The 15,317-nt window shown below is 40.6% G+C and overlaps 1 protein-coding gene across 4 annotated transcripts in view; it reads right to left on the bottom strand.

The window, feature by feature from the left end:
* The window catches only part of znf711 (zinc finger protein 711), a 51,134-nt gene extending 36,026 nt beyond the window's left edge, over positions 1–15,108 (bottom strand). For all 4 annotated transcript variants that reach the window (XM_048605008.1, XM_048605010.1, XM_048605007.1 and 1 more), the window contains exon 1: positions 13,994–15,108. The gene's annotated coding sequence lies outside the window, so the exon portion shown is untranslated. The remainder of the gene's footprint in view (positions 1–13,993) is intronic.
* Between the last annotated feature and the right edge of the window lie 209 nt (positions 15,109–15,317).

Genomic DNA, 15,317 nt, shown 5'->3' with positions numbered 1-15,317 from the left:
TCCTCTGATGCTGCTTGGCCTGCTGTGTTCATCCAGCTCTACACCTTGCTATGTCATTTTAAGGTATGCCTGGTACTACTCCTTGCATGCCCTTCCGCACTCTTCGTTGAACCAGGGCTGAATCCTGATAGGGATATGCTTCGTCACCATGAGGTGTAGATTGTGTCATACAGTCAAGTCATCCAACATGGAAACACATCCTTCGGTCCAACCAGCCCATGCTAACCAAACTAAACTATTCCCACCTACCTGCGCTTGGCCCATATCCCTCCAAACATTTCCTATTCATGTACTTATGGGTAAACTCAATGTGAACATGGGTCAGCATCTCCATGAAGGACTGTGCAGTGGTCACTCCTACTGACAGTCATAGGCAGGTATATCTGCAGCAGGCAAGTTGGTGAGGATGGGACGAGGTATGTTTTTCCCGGTTGTTGCACCTTCCACAGACCTAGCATAGCAGCTATGTCCCATAGGTCTTGACTAGTTTAGTTAGTAATGATGCTGCTGAATGATTGACACTGAAGAATAAATTCTGTGCCCCTGCCACACTCCAGGCTTCCTCTCAGTGTGTATGTATTATGTGCGTTTTGAATACAATACCACCACGCCATTACTTCTCAACAGGGAAGTTAGTAAGGCTGTGACATAATCCCTCATAATAGACTGAATAGAAAATTAAAACTTTGTATGATTGATGGGAAAATGGCAAGTTGGAATGAAAACTGGTGCAGTGACAGAAACCTAATGGTGGTTTTAGTGATGAGAAGGTTGTTTCAGGGAGCACTGCAGGACTCAGTACAAGGTCCCTCGCTTTCCATGGCACATATGGATGATTTAGACTTAAGTGTAGGGAACATGATTAAGAGGTTTGTAGATTATGCTAAAGATACATAAGAAAATTGTAGATTGCAGGAAAATAAACAGGATGCAGGAGGAGGTTGAAAGTAGCAAATGGAATTCTAATCCAAAGTAGTGCAGGATAACACATTTGGGAAAAGCAAACAAGGGAAGGGGATATACAATAAACAAGAGGATACTGAGAAATGTACAACAGAGGGGCCTTGAAGTACATGGCAAAAGATCCTGGAATATGGCAAGATAGATAAGATGGTTAAGACCGCTTATGGAAGAGGAACATCGAATGGTGTTAGGTTATTCAGCAAATCAAGCACTTTTTAAAAACTAGCATTTGCATGGTCTTTTCCATGACTGAAGACATCTCAAAATGATTTACAGCCAATGAAATAATTTTGAGGCACGTTCATTGTTTCCATGCCAATTTATTCAACTTGTGCCAATTTGTCAACCAATTTGCAGCTGAATTCATTATATCGACCTTTGCCCCGTATCCTTTGAAATCATTTTTGTTAACCTATCTTGGTTTCAAAATTTGGAGTTAATCTAGCATCAATTGCCATTTGGGAAATTATATCTAAATATCCACCAACGATTATTTGAAGAATTTCCTAATTTCAATGTTAAAATGCCTGGCTCAAATCTACTCTTTGTCCCCTTAGAAGTCTTGAAAATTTCAATCAAATCACTCCTTAAACCTTCTAAATTCCAGGGAATGCAACCGTGGGTTGTGTAATCCCACTTTGCAACTTAACCTTTGGAATTCAAGTATTATTCTGATAAATCTACATTGCACTCCCTCCAAGCCATATCTTACTTAAGGTGTGGTGGCCGAAACTGCTTTCAGTATTTGGTTGTGGGCTTTATTTGGCTTGTTTTTTTTTGCTAGTTGTGGCACAAACAATGAGAAGTAGGAGGTTGTGCTATAACTATATGCAACATTAAGGAAGCCATGGCTTATAATACTGCTTGCAGCCTGGTTACCACGTTATAGGAAGGATGAGAACACAGTGGAGAGATTGCAGGGAGATTTGAGGATTTACATATAGGTTATGCATTGAATAAGATCATGGTTGACCTGATTGTAGCCTCAACTCACTTTCCTGGCTACCTTCTGTTCTCCTGTTACGAGGATTGCAAAATTTTAGCTATGGGGACAAAGTAAATAGGTTGCATGTGTTTTCTTTGGAAATGGCAACTAAGAGATGATTTTGTTGATATATAAAATTATGAGAGAGCTATTTCCCTGTGCGGAGGTCAATAATGAAATTACAGAAGCATCAAGGAAAAATGTTTCTCACCCAGGGTTTGCGTCTTGAACTTACTGCCAGAAAAAGGCAAAATCCTCATCATATTGACAAAAATAATGGGCATTTTCACTTGAACTGCCATAGCTCCAGACTAAGAGCTGCTAAATGGAATTAAGCTCAAGCACTCCCTTCCTTGCTGTGTCTGTCTATGCTTCTACAGTTTACCAATGACATGTATGTATAAGCTGTTTTGATTTTAGAATGTGGTTAGCAACAGCCACCCAACAGTAACTTGCCCTTTTTTCTGTCAGAGACACATCTGGTCTCTACTCAGCAACATGCATTGAGAGAGTCTCATCAGCATTCAGGATGATCTACAGACTTAAAGGCATCCAAGCCACTTCCAAACCATATCTTCAATATGACTGCTTGATGTCAAGTTCAAAACACGTTTCTCCATCTGCCCAAAATACATCTCAAAGTTTCTTCCGATGTAATTCAATTTTAATTAAGGGCAGACCTAAATAAGCTAAACTGTGATATAAAACATGATAAAACTATAACCTCTTGCCGCAATTAAGTTAATGCTTGTCTTATGTCTTTTCTATTTATTCAACTATGTAACGCTACTGTAATGGACACAATTACAAAGACTAACTACTGATGCAGCTGGAGGCATTTGCAACATAGCTTTTATGCATTTTCACGAATCTTTACAGATCAATTTACCTAACTGTCAATTGATAAGCTTCCCAAAAAAAGAGAGTGACTCAAGAGAAATGATGGTATAAAACATGAGATTAACAATCACACAATTGTAGAACCACATGTTTTTTTAAGACAGAGCTTTGTGGGGAAGTTGTACTTCTCAATCAAGACAATGTACCATCTGTAACTATTCCAAAAAAGCAGCGAATGTCATTGTCCAATTAGATCTATTGTAGCAAATTCTTCTGGATTTGAACTTCTTTTTTGTTCCCACAAATCATCGTCAGCATCAATGCTGTCATCCTACAATGGAGATCTCAAAGAAATGTTTAGGAACTCATTTAATTTTAAAGTTGTTCTCTATGTTATCAGTTATTTGCTATAATGCTTATTTAAAGGATCTTGACTGACATTTTACAGTACTGGTAGTGTTTGCCCTTTTTCTCCAAGATAATGGAACATGCTTTTGAGGTTTTGGATGGTTTTCCATGTACAAAGCGAGGTATACAAGTGCAAATTCTTGTTTATATTATTCTATGTTTTTTTGCTATTTGAACAATGTCAACTAACATTTTTTCACATCTTCTATTTTAAATTTGAATTTCTTTCTGTTTGCATTCATCGATGGCCTTGATCCTCCTCAGCTCTGTAATCACCCCCAGTCGCACAACCATCTGAGATATAAATTGTTCTGTCATTGGTGGGTGTGGTTCATCTGCCTGTGCCCAAGCTCAAACTCTGGAATTTCTTCCTTGTGCTTTGTTCTTTTGCTTTCAAGGTACTTCTTAAAACATAAATCTTTGACAAAGTTTTCGACCATCTGATTTAACAGTTCCTTTGTCATTTTTTTTTTAAAAGATGCTCCTGTGAAACACCTTGGGATATTTCATGATGTTAAAAGTGCTGCTACACAAGTCATGTCTTCCAGTTCTCTGTAGAGGCATCTACAATCTAGTTTCCTTAACTGAAGAATGCATATTGGTCAATGATTGGCAAAGAATAGAACTAACATTGCTGAAAAGTTGGCCAACAAAATTACTGCATAACATGGTGTTTTTGAAACTGTTGCTGAACACAAGACACGTAGCACTATGAAGCTCAGTAGGTGGTACTTTCAGGAAGCTCAATTAAAAGAACAGGTAAATACATGCACACTTTGAAAGCTAAAGTGTATCCTTAATTCACATTAACGACTCACCCAGAACAAATACCTAGAAGTAAGCATTTCCTCTATTTTAGGCCAATGATTTTTTTTACTCAACCTCAAAAAAAAAATCACATTTAGTAATAGAACACTACCAACAATGCCAAGTTTGGCAAGGTGTTCCACAATGGTTACACATTTTAGAAGAATTGAGTCCCGGTATTATAGTTTATCCTCATTTCTCACACAAGTATCTACCTACACTATCTTGCATGAAGCAGATGCTAGTGCATCTCTCATGAGTCATGTTGATCAACTTAAAAATATTCTACTGTGAAGTAGCCAAAACCCATTTCCATTTATCATCCAATTAGGAGAATGTAATTCACCAATTCAGCAGCACTAAGCCACACCAACCTGGAACTAACAAGACAAAGAGCAATCTGCTCAAGTAAGTTATTTGTTCTTTTCAGCTAAAGATGTAGGACACAACACAAAAGAAAACTAGAACACTAAACCCAAGAATTTTTCAATTATTGGAAAGAGCTACTTTGAGCTAGGATCTTCTACAGTTGAAAATTTCACTAGGGCCTTGACATAGTTTGAACCAAAATATGTGCTACTTAAAAAACGCACAACACAATTAATTTTCATCCTCTTGTGAAATCATGATGATGAATTCACTACAATAGTCACATGATAACTAGGATCCTTCAATTGCCAGGGGACTCAAGAGTGTGTGCATACAAGGTACTAAGGGAACTACACTTTTCACCATGTTCCTGATGGAAAAATATTATGTGGAACATACTTGATGACCTGTCACCTGACAGCCAAGTGGAAAATGCATAAGTAATTCTCTCAAAAAATTCTGAGCAAGCAGACACTTTGTAATATCTTCTGTTGTGGAGACACTGAACCACAACTGTTAAAAGAAAATTAATGAAATATTAATCACTGAACTGACTGAAGATGTTGTAGCTGGATTCAATCAGACATGAACCAGAATGAAAAACATTAAGTACTGTGGACACTGACAATCAGAGAACAAAAAAGCTGGGAAAAACACCAGAGTTTTGTTGAAACGTTATCAACTTGAAAACACAACTCTCTCTCTTCCCCGCGAACCCCCCACCCACTCCACAGATGTTGCCTAACCAGTTGAGTGCTTCCAGCTTTGTTTTTCCTGTTACCTATGCCATACACAAATCATGGATTACTGGAGGAAAACTCCTTACATCAGTAACACAGCAACAGCTTCTAAGAACTACATATGGTAAACAGGCAAAAACAAAAACAAAAATTAATAAATTAAAAAAGGAAGATCTTAGCAAGGAGGAAGGGGCGAAGGTACAGAAGGTGTCTTAAATAAAGAAGTCAATGCACCGATAGATGGTACAACAACCTAAACATTAAAACACTAATAATTAAAAGTAAATTGAAGGGAAAGAAAATTTATTAAGCAGATTTTGTAAAGTGGTAGATAAACAATGTTACAAAATGACTCTGTGAAGCCAGTACCTTTCAAACTCAGTGAAGTAGCTAACATTTTCACCTGACAACAATGACATGATGGACTGCTTCATTAAATCTGCCATTTAAAAGAGACAATAAAACAAACATAGACGTTTTGCATTTTCACCACAAAATTCATATTCCAAATATTAGGCTGTTACACATAGGTAGTATCATCACCGGAGACCTACATATTTGTGAATTACGGGCAAGTAGTATGTCAACACAGCAAAAATATGAAATGTATCTTCAATCATGGATTAATGCACATCTCTATCAAACAAGTATTAAGTGTTCAATATCTATCACTCAAGTGCCATTCTCTCAGGAGTGTTCAAAGTTATCAGAGCTAATATTCTAGATTCTCAAATCTAGCAGAACGACGTACACCTATGTCCGTTAGGAGCACCTTATCACATTTCTTGCAATGTTTCAAAGTGCATCATATCGAATTACTTCCAAGTTGCATGGTTAATATTACATCAGCAAGGGGGAAGCATTCATTCCACATTAAGACTCTGCAAGCAGCACAAAGAAGGCAATCTTGCAAATGTGAGTTATTATAAGATTGGTGTGTCTTAGAACTAGATTAGAGTAAAACAAAATAAAACAGGGAATTACAGAACCTGTTTCGAATTTTACCTGACAAGACTAGGTTACAACAACCACTAGCTCAGTGGTTAAAGGTTAAGGAGAGCATGCAGGTCGAAACAAAACTAGTTTCAGCTGAAGGGACATATCTCCAGGGTAAGCCAAACCATGAAAGTTGGTTTGGGGATTAAACATTAGCTCCTTGCTCTTTACCCAGCTGGAAAAGGAAACAGTATTATTTAAATTAAAAAAAAACCCTGCAGAGCGTTGCAACACAAAAGGAATTGAGGGTACTTGAAGACAAAACACAGAAAACTAGCACTCAGCTGCAGCAGGTAATCGAAGGTTAACGGAATGTTGACCTTTATTTCAGGGGCGTTGGAGTACAAGCATAGGGAAGTCTTACTGCAACTTTACAAGGTGCTGGCGAGACTACATCTGTAGTAATGAGCGCAGTTTTGATCCCCTCACTTAAGAGGAGATATCACTGCATTGAAAGCACTTCAGAGAAGGTTTGCTAGGGTGATCCCCAGCACAGAGGGATTATCTGAAGAGCAAAAGTTGAGCAGATTGGTCCTCTACTCACTGGAGGATAGAAGAGAAAGCTCATTGAAGCACAAAGGATTATTTAAAAAAGGGCTTGACAGGGTAAATGCTGAGAGACTGTTTATCCTCATGGGAGAGTCGACAACCAGAGGATATTGTCTCAGACTGGAAAGCCATGATGTAGAGGTGCTGGTGTTGGACTGGGGTGGACAAAGTCAGAAGTCACATGACACCACGTTGTAGTCCAACAGGTTTATTTGAAGTCACAAATTTTTGGAGCGCTACTCCTTCGTCAGTTTGTGTGTTACAGTAAAAAGGTCTTAAAACATGAAATCTTAAAAATATAAACCACCAGACTAACCCAGCAAATGTGACAAACAGTATTATCGTTTTCAGTCACAGTCATAGTATTGTATAGCACGGAAACAGACCCTTTGGTCCAACTCGTCCATGCTGACCAGTTATCCTAAATCAATCCAGCCCCATTTGACAGCATTTTGCCCGAATCCCTCTAAACCCTTTGCATTCATGTACATATCCAGATGCCTTTTAAATGTTTTTATTGTACGAGCCTCCACCACTTCCTCTGGCGGCTCATTCCATACACACACCACCCTCTGCATGAAATAATTGCCCTTTAGGTACCTTGTAAATCTTTCTCCTCTCACCTTAAACCTATGCCCTCTAGTTTTGGACTCCCCTATCCCACGAAAAAGACCATGGCTATTCACCCTATCCGTGCCCCTCATGATTTTATAAACCTCCAAGGGTCATCCTTCAGCCTCAATGCCCCAGGGAAAATAGCCCCAGCCTATTCAAACCCTCCAACACTGGCAATGTCCTCAAATCTTTTCTGAAACCTTTCAAATTTCACATCCTTCCTGTTGCACAGAAACCAGAATTGCACACAGTATTCCAAAAGTGGCCTGACCAATGTCCTGTATAGCCACAGTATAACCTCCCAGCTCCTATACTCAATGAAATGACCAATAAAGGCAAGCATACCAAATGCCTTCTTCACTATCCTATCTACCTGCAACTCCATTTTCAAGGAACTATGAACTTGCACTCCAAGGTCTCTTTTTTCAGCAACATTCCCCAGGACCTTACCATTAAGTGTATAAGTCCTACCCCAGTTTGCCTTAATAAAATGCAACACCTCACATTTATCTAAATTAAACTCCATCTGCCACTCCTCAGCCCATTGGCCCATCTGATAAGATTCCTTCTTCACTGCCCACTACACCTCCAATTTTGGTGTCATCTGCAAATTTACTAAGCATACTTCCTACGTTCACATCCAAATCATTTACATAAAATGACAAAAAGCAGAGAACCCAGCACCTATCCTTGTGGGACATCGCTGATCACAGGTCTCCAGCTTGAAAAGCAACCGTTCACTACCACCCTCTGTCAGTTCTGTATCCAGTGGCTAGTTCTCTCTGCATTCCATGTGATCTAACCTTGCTAACCCGTCTACCACGAGGAACCTTGTCAAGTGCCTTACGGAAGTCCGTATAGATCATGTCCGTCGCCCTGCCCTCATCAATCCTCTTTGTTACATCTTCAAAAAAGTTAATCAAGTTAGTGAGACATGATTTTCCCATGCACAGAGCCATGTTGACTTTCCTTCATCACAACTTGCCTTTTCAAATGCATGTAAATCCTGTCCCTCAGGATTTCCCCCAACTGCTTGCTCACCACCAATGCCAGGCTCACTGGTCTATAGCTCCCTGGCTTTTCCTTGCCACCCTTCTTAAATAGTGGCACCACGTTAGTTGACCTCCAGTCTTCCGGTATTTCACTTCCGGCTATCGATGATGCAAGTATCTCGGCAAGGGCCCCGACAATCAATTCCCTAGCTTCCCACAGAGTTTAAGGTAGACATGATCAGGTCCCAGGGATTTATCCACCTTTATGCATTTTAAGATGTCCAGCACCACATCCTCTGTAATGCATTTTTCAAGATGTCACCTCCATGTGCCCTATCCTCCACGTCCTCCTCCACAGTAAACACCGACGCAAAATACTCATTCAATAAGACTTCTTCAGAACTCACTTGTGTTACAACCCACTGGGGTAGCATGCCATTATTCTTAAAGTTGTACCAAATGTTAAAGCTTTTGTTTTACAAGTACACACACCGTACCCTGACTTTTAGTCCAAGGTTGATAGAAAGCTTGAGCCAGGTTCCTGTACTGAACTAGAATTATTATAAGCAATTAGACTATAGCTACATGTAAACAGGTATAAACTATTAGCAAATAACAGACTAATCCCCTCATACTCCTATTTACACATATACACAGACAAATATGGAAAGATAGATGAGTGGCAGAGGCAGAAAAGTCAATTTGTTGGTCTTTGCTTCCCAATTCCAATCTTGAGATGATCTTTCTTTGACTAGCCAAGGCCTTGATGTTCAGCTCTCTTTCTCAGGAAGCTTCTGCTTTCTTAGAAGTCCAGAGTGACTGACTGACATGGAAAATATTTCTGATTCGTCAATTCAAAAAGTCACCGCTGGCAGCAACTATTGCAGATAAGGCTTTTTTTTTTAAAAAACTGCAGGAAACAAGCAGTTTCTGCTGGCAAGGTCAACTGCACACACTTCTGTGTGTTGCTCTCTCTCCGTAACTTGTTTCTAGTTCCAACCCGGTCAGTTAGCTGAGAACCAAATCAGCTCCACTTCAAAACAATTCCTGGGCTCCCGACTATCTGCACATTGCAGGATCACATAGCTACAAAACTGGAGTTCAGAACAGCTATCAAATTTCTTGCTGTGAAATTATGCAGCCATCCTAGTAAAACACTTTTTTGAAAAAGCAGTTTGGTCCACTTTTTTTTTTAAAATACACAAAAATAAAAAGACAGTCCTTAAACCTGAAGTGTGTGATCTTGTTATCTGGTCCTTTCAGTTATTCATTCTAAGTTCAAATTAAGTGTCAAATGTCATCATTCCCTCGCAAGATCATAACAATAATTAGGTCTGTTTTATTAATATCAGCTGAGTGAGTAATGATGCACAAAAAGACTGGAAGAATGTCTTTCTTTTTTTGAATCATGCCAGGGAACCTACGCAAACAGAAAAGGGCAAATCAACCTTCCTCTCAATCCTAGTTATCAAATGAGTGGGTGGCGATAGACAGAAAATTCAGTAGAAATGGCATTTTGCTTGTACAAAGTTTCAAGTCTTGGATACCTCCCAATAACGATCCAAGACTGAAATACATGGTGATCAGCAACAGGTTTTCTAAGATTGATAATTTTGTGCTGCAATTTCGTTAGGCAACTATAAGTCTAATACATCGGAAGTTCCATTCTATCAGAAGGAACGGACAAGAAAACTTTTCTCAATTGCATTAATTAACAAAGAGGGAGTACTTTGTCTCAAAACTTTACCGTAAATTAATTATAAGCGCAAAATATATACTAACTTTAATTTATGTAACTTCACCTATTTTCAGTGAAATGCTCTCCTGCTGATGGTATGGGTCTAATTTTTTCTCCCCACTCATGGGATGTGGGCATCGTTGGCTAGGCTAGCATCCCTTATTGCCCTGGAGAAGGTGGGGAGCTGGTTTCTTGAAACACAGCAGTCCTTGAGGTGCAGGTACATCCACAGTGCTCTTTGGAAGGAAGTTCCAGGATTTTGACCCAATGACAATGAAGGAACAATAGTCATGTTCCAAGTCAGGATGTTCTTTGGCTTACAGGAGAAATTGCAGCTGATAGTGTTTCATGCATCTGCTGCCCTTATCCTTCTACTGATAGACGTTACTTGTTTGAAAGACGCTGTGCAAAATGTTGAATGACATATTGAACAAGGTCCTGACATCCCACTCGGACAGATGCAAGAGATCCTATGACACTATTCTGAAGAAACAACATATCTATTCCTCAAGCAGCAGAACTGAAAAAGATCTCTTGGTCATTATCCTACTGCTGGTTATAGGAGTTTGCTGTGGACAAATATCCAACAACACTTTTTAAAAGTAGTTTAATAGCTATACTTACCACTAATTTACACCCACAGCACTGCTTTAAAACTTGACAGTAACATTTTAAGGGGTTTGATTATGGAGCATAGATTAAAAATATTTATGGTTTGTTTTAAAAGTCACAAAAACACAATAATATCTAAACTGGTTTCATCTGAATCTGAAGAACAGAAGTGGTTTAAAAGGATTGCTTCTCTATACTGAAAGTTTTCATGGTGTGCAGAAATCTACAGCTTTATATTGTTTACCTAAAATCTTTCATTGTACACTGCTATTATGTGCACCAAATATAGTTGGGTAATTTGAAAAGCTTAAAACTTGCACACTCCCATCCAAGACAGTTCCTCATGACTTTCAAAGTGAAAGTCAGCGCTTGAAAGTCAAGAGAAAGGAAAGATAAATCTGCTCCAGGAGGTGGATACGGGAAAGAAATGACAATAAAGTGCTGTTATTTCCAGCTAGCCTATCAGAGCCAAACATGGGCATTTTTCTTAAAAATAAAGATTGGCACCATAATTCAAAGGAAATTCAAAATTTTGCTGTTTTTTAAACAGATCCCATTTTTACATTGCGCAATTGGTTTTGTTCATTGTGCAAGTGATTGAATACTGTAATTGAGAATTAATTTGTTTTTATTAGCATTTTTATCTAACAACAGTTTTGTATACAAGCAAGCTGAAACAACCTAACTACTGTTACAATGAAAAGACAACATATAGATGGTGACAAAACTGAGCAGAGTTTTATCATCATATCATATCATAGAATCCCTACAGTGTGGAAACACGTCCTTCGGCCCAACAAGTCCACACCGGCCCTCAGAGCATCCCACCCAGACCCATCCCCCTATAACCCACCTAATCTGCACATTCCTGAACGTTATGGGCAATTTAGCATGGCCAATCCACCTAGCCTGCACATCTTTGAACAGTGTGAGGTAACCGGAACACCCGGCGGAAACGCACACAGACACGGGGAGAACGTGCAAACTCCACACAGACAGTCGCCCAAGGCTGGAATCAAACCCAGGTCCCTGGAGCCGTGAGACAGCAGTGCTAACCACTGAGCCACCATGCTGCCCTACTTTAAATTTACTCCTTTAAACTTACCCCCTTTTACCTTAAACCTATGCTCCCTAGTAATTAACATCTCTTCCCTGGAGAAAGACTCCAAATATCCATTCTATTCATGCCTATCATAATTTTATCAGGTCACCCCTCAACTTTCGACGTTCAAGTGAAAACAAACCAAGTTTGTCCACTGTCTCCTCATAGCTAATAACCTCCAAACTAGACAACATCCTGGTAAATTGTTTCTGTACCTTGTCCTACATCTTCACATCCTTTTGGTAGTGTGGCTACCAGAACTGTACATAATATTCTAAACGTGGCCTAACTAAAATTCTATACAGCTGCAACATGACTTGCCAATTTTTATACACAGTGCCCCAACCAATAAAGGCAAGCATGCCAAATGCCTTCTTGACCACCTTATCCACTTGTGATACCACTTTCAGGGAGCTGTGGATTTGTACGCCAAGATCCCTCTGTATGGTAATCTTCCTATTCAACTTTCTGAAATACCTATATCAAGGGCAGCTCCTTTCTATGTCGATGATGTCACTTCTATCCAACTCAATTCATCAACATTCTTGTAATTGTGAAATTTAAAACAATTAGTGTTCATCAAGAAAATGAATTTTCTACAACTGCACTTTCTATTACATGTATAAACTGAAAATCTATCATAAATGGAACATGTGCAAAGCCTGAGGGTGTGCCTGTGAAGAAAGTAATTTTAATCCTTGAAATAATCAATAATTCACGAGAGGATGGTACACTGCATAGGTCTGTGGTTTGACCACATGTAAACTTACTGTGTAAATCCCCTTAAAATGCAACAATGATAACATCCAGTTGTTTAATTCCTGGGAACAGTACAGATGTCATTTAGTAGTTTTCTGGACTAGTTCTAAGTTTCCGAGTCAAAGCATGGGGGCTATTCTGTCAAGCAGTTTTTTTTAAGTGATGTCTGGCTGACTTGCATATTTTTAATTTTATTCTATCTTGGGGTATTTTAAAGAAAATAGTGGATAAGCTCCAATGATCTTGCAACGAGTAACGTCCATTGAACCTAATCACCGGGAGGCCTTCATGTTAGCGCTTCTACACGCCAACCAGGTACACATTTTATTCATTGTACGCACCACCAAGATCTGTTGTATTCCTAGCAAACTAAACGGAAACCTCGGAAGCACCGCATTTAACAAATACAACACAAAGTCACATCAATTCAACACAAACATTGGCTTTTCAAGGAAAACGTCCATGAGTACGTTTATCAATCTCGTGACAGGACACAGCTAAATCGACAAAATGTAATTCTTAAATGCTCCAGTAAGATTACATGTATTCGGTATACGGCCCCATTTAAGTTTTCATTTTAAAAGCGTATGAAGGGATAACCACTTGTTACTCCCTCATATTTTTCCACAGGCACCGAGGCTTTAAGAGAGAAAAAACACATGTACAGGGAGCCACACGAGATCACGTTAGAACCGCGCAGAACGTCAGTTTTTGTCATCCTGACATAGAAGGTGGGTGGAGATTACAAAAAAAAAAGGGGACAGGACAAAATTAAGATAAAACAGACTGTACGATTAACCAATTTGGTAATTTCATGCTTTGCGAAATATTCGGTCCTAATTGATCACATTTCGTTCTACACCATACGTTTAAACCATCATTAAAAAAAAAATTTCATAAAATGAATCCAGCGCAGGACACACAGACATTACAATAGGCTCAGTCAATAATATAGTGTGGAGCTGGAGCAACACAGCAGCTTCGGAGGAGCAGGAAAGTCGACATTTCAGGTCGGGTTACAACAGGCTCAACAATTAGCACTGCTACTCAACTCCACTGAAAACTGCTAGCAGTCTCAAATTTTAAGGGACAAATGAATAGCGTGTCACCTAAGGAGTGAGAGAGTTGGGTTTTGATGCAAAAGCTGGAAACCACCTGAATAAAAGCGTGCACATTCACGCAGAGAGCTTATACAAGTGACCTGGTTCTGGGGAGCGGAAAGAGGACGTTTCCTCAGCAAGAGAACTTTAGAGACAGGCAAGGGAGGTGAATGATGGCCGCTCCCCTTTCTCTCCTCCCCAACCCAACACCTCCACCTCACTGCCCTGACACCCGCCCAGCCGCCGACATGATGTACCTCCGCCATGTTATGCTCCTTGTCCCCGACGCCCAGTCTCGCTGTCCCGGGGAAGATTCCCAGGCCAGAGCCGGAGCCTCTCACCGAGCTCCGGACAGTTCCCACCCCCCGTTCACTTCTCACTTTAAAACAGAGGTCGCGCACACAATAATCAAACTCACCGCAGTCTTTTTCCCTCCCGCTTTCACAGTCTTGGGGTCTGCCTCCTCTTTTTTTTCCCCCTTTCCGATTGTTTTCTTCGGCCCGTCGAGATTTTATGTCGAGCGGTGGTAGGTTTTCTTTTCCCCCCCTCCAGTACGGGGTTTAAGGTGGAGGGAGGCGGGGGTGGTGTGTGGTAAGATTATGGTGGAACAGCAAGGCCGCGGCCTAGGTGCGGCCTTCACCTCCGGCCTAACAGCCTCGGCGTTCAGGCGGCGCGCCCTCGGGATTCCGCCTCCTCCCTTCCCCCTCCCTTTTTTTTCTCTCTCTCTCTCTCTGGGTTGGTGGATATTTGGGGCGGGAGGCCTAGCCCCCCTCCTTCTCCTTCTCCTCCTCCTCCTCCTCCCGCTCGCTTTGTGCGGTTGCAGTCGCCACCGCCACCCCGCTGTACTCTTCCCCCTTCGCTGGCTGTGGCTCCGGCCCCGCCAATTAGGCTTCGGGCGGGCGGCGGCGGCTGCGGGCTGAGTGCGCGCCGGCTTCTCGAGCTTACGTCAGAGGGAGGCGAAGCGAGGCAGGCCGGAGGGCAGCGGGGGCCGGGAGTAAGAGCGAGCCGAGCAAATAGACCCGCTGACTGTTTGGAGTAAAATAATAACGTCGAGGGAGAGAGAGAAAAGAAAAGAGCAGCGTTACCAACTCTCACTGAACAGTGCCCAAACTGTGAGCCTTTAGTTTAACACAACTTGGGGGGCGGGTTAAACGCTGCAGGCCCGTCGTCCTGTCTCCCCGTTGACCATTCCTTTCGCCTCTTATTTCTGTTTTCTTTTTATTTTGATTGCGATTCCTGTCGCATTAATAACAGGTCCGTTTAAGATTAAATGGGCTCATCCTCGCAAATGGTGAGGAAAATGGTCAACTTTGTGTCTCTTCTTTTCCCCATCCCCACAGCCCTTAACAGCCCCAGAATATTATTGACATGACCGAATAGTAGTAACTCTAGGCCAGAACCCCCTCAATTATTATCAACACATAAACTGCAATATCACCACCCTGCGAGAAGGATTCTAGAAATAAGACAAGAAACAGCATTAGTCTTATCAGCACAATGGCTGTTGCTAAAACTGCAGACCTGAGACTCCACTAATGGTGCGGTTAAAAGAAAATGAAAGAAACTTTCAGCTTGTTGTAAAATTTGCTTACTTTAAGTTTACTTGCAACCACAAATGAACGAAAGTAACTGACATTAAAAAAAAATTAAGATTTTTTTAAAGCTTGGTATGAGCAATTCTGTCATTAGGTAGTTTGTCACAAAATTTAAATTTTGATATACATTTGTTATATAATTTTGAC

The sequence above is a fragment of the Rhincodon typus genome, chromosome 14 (genome assembly GCF_021869965.1).
Source record: "Rhincodon typus isolate 14 chromosome 14, sRhiTyp1.1, whole genome shotgun sequence".
NCBI lineage: Eukaryota > Metazoa > Chordata > Chondrichthyes > Orectolobiformes > Rhincodontidae > Rhincodon > Rhincodon typus.
Note: the sequence above shows the minus strand (reverse complement) of the source record. Positions and strands in the feature narration are given on the sequence as shown.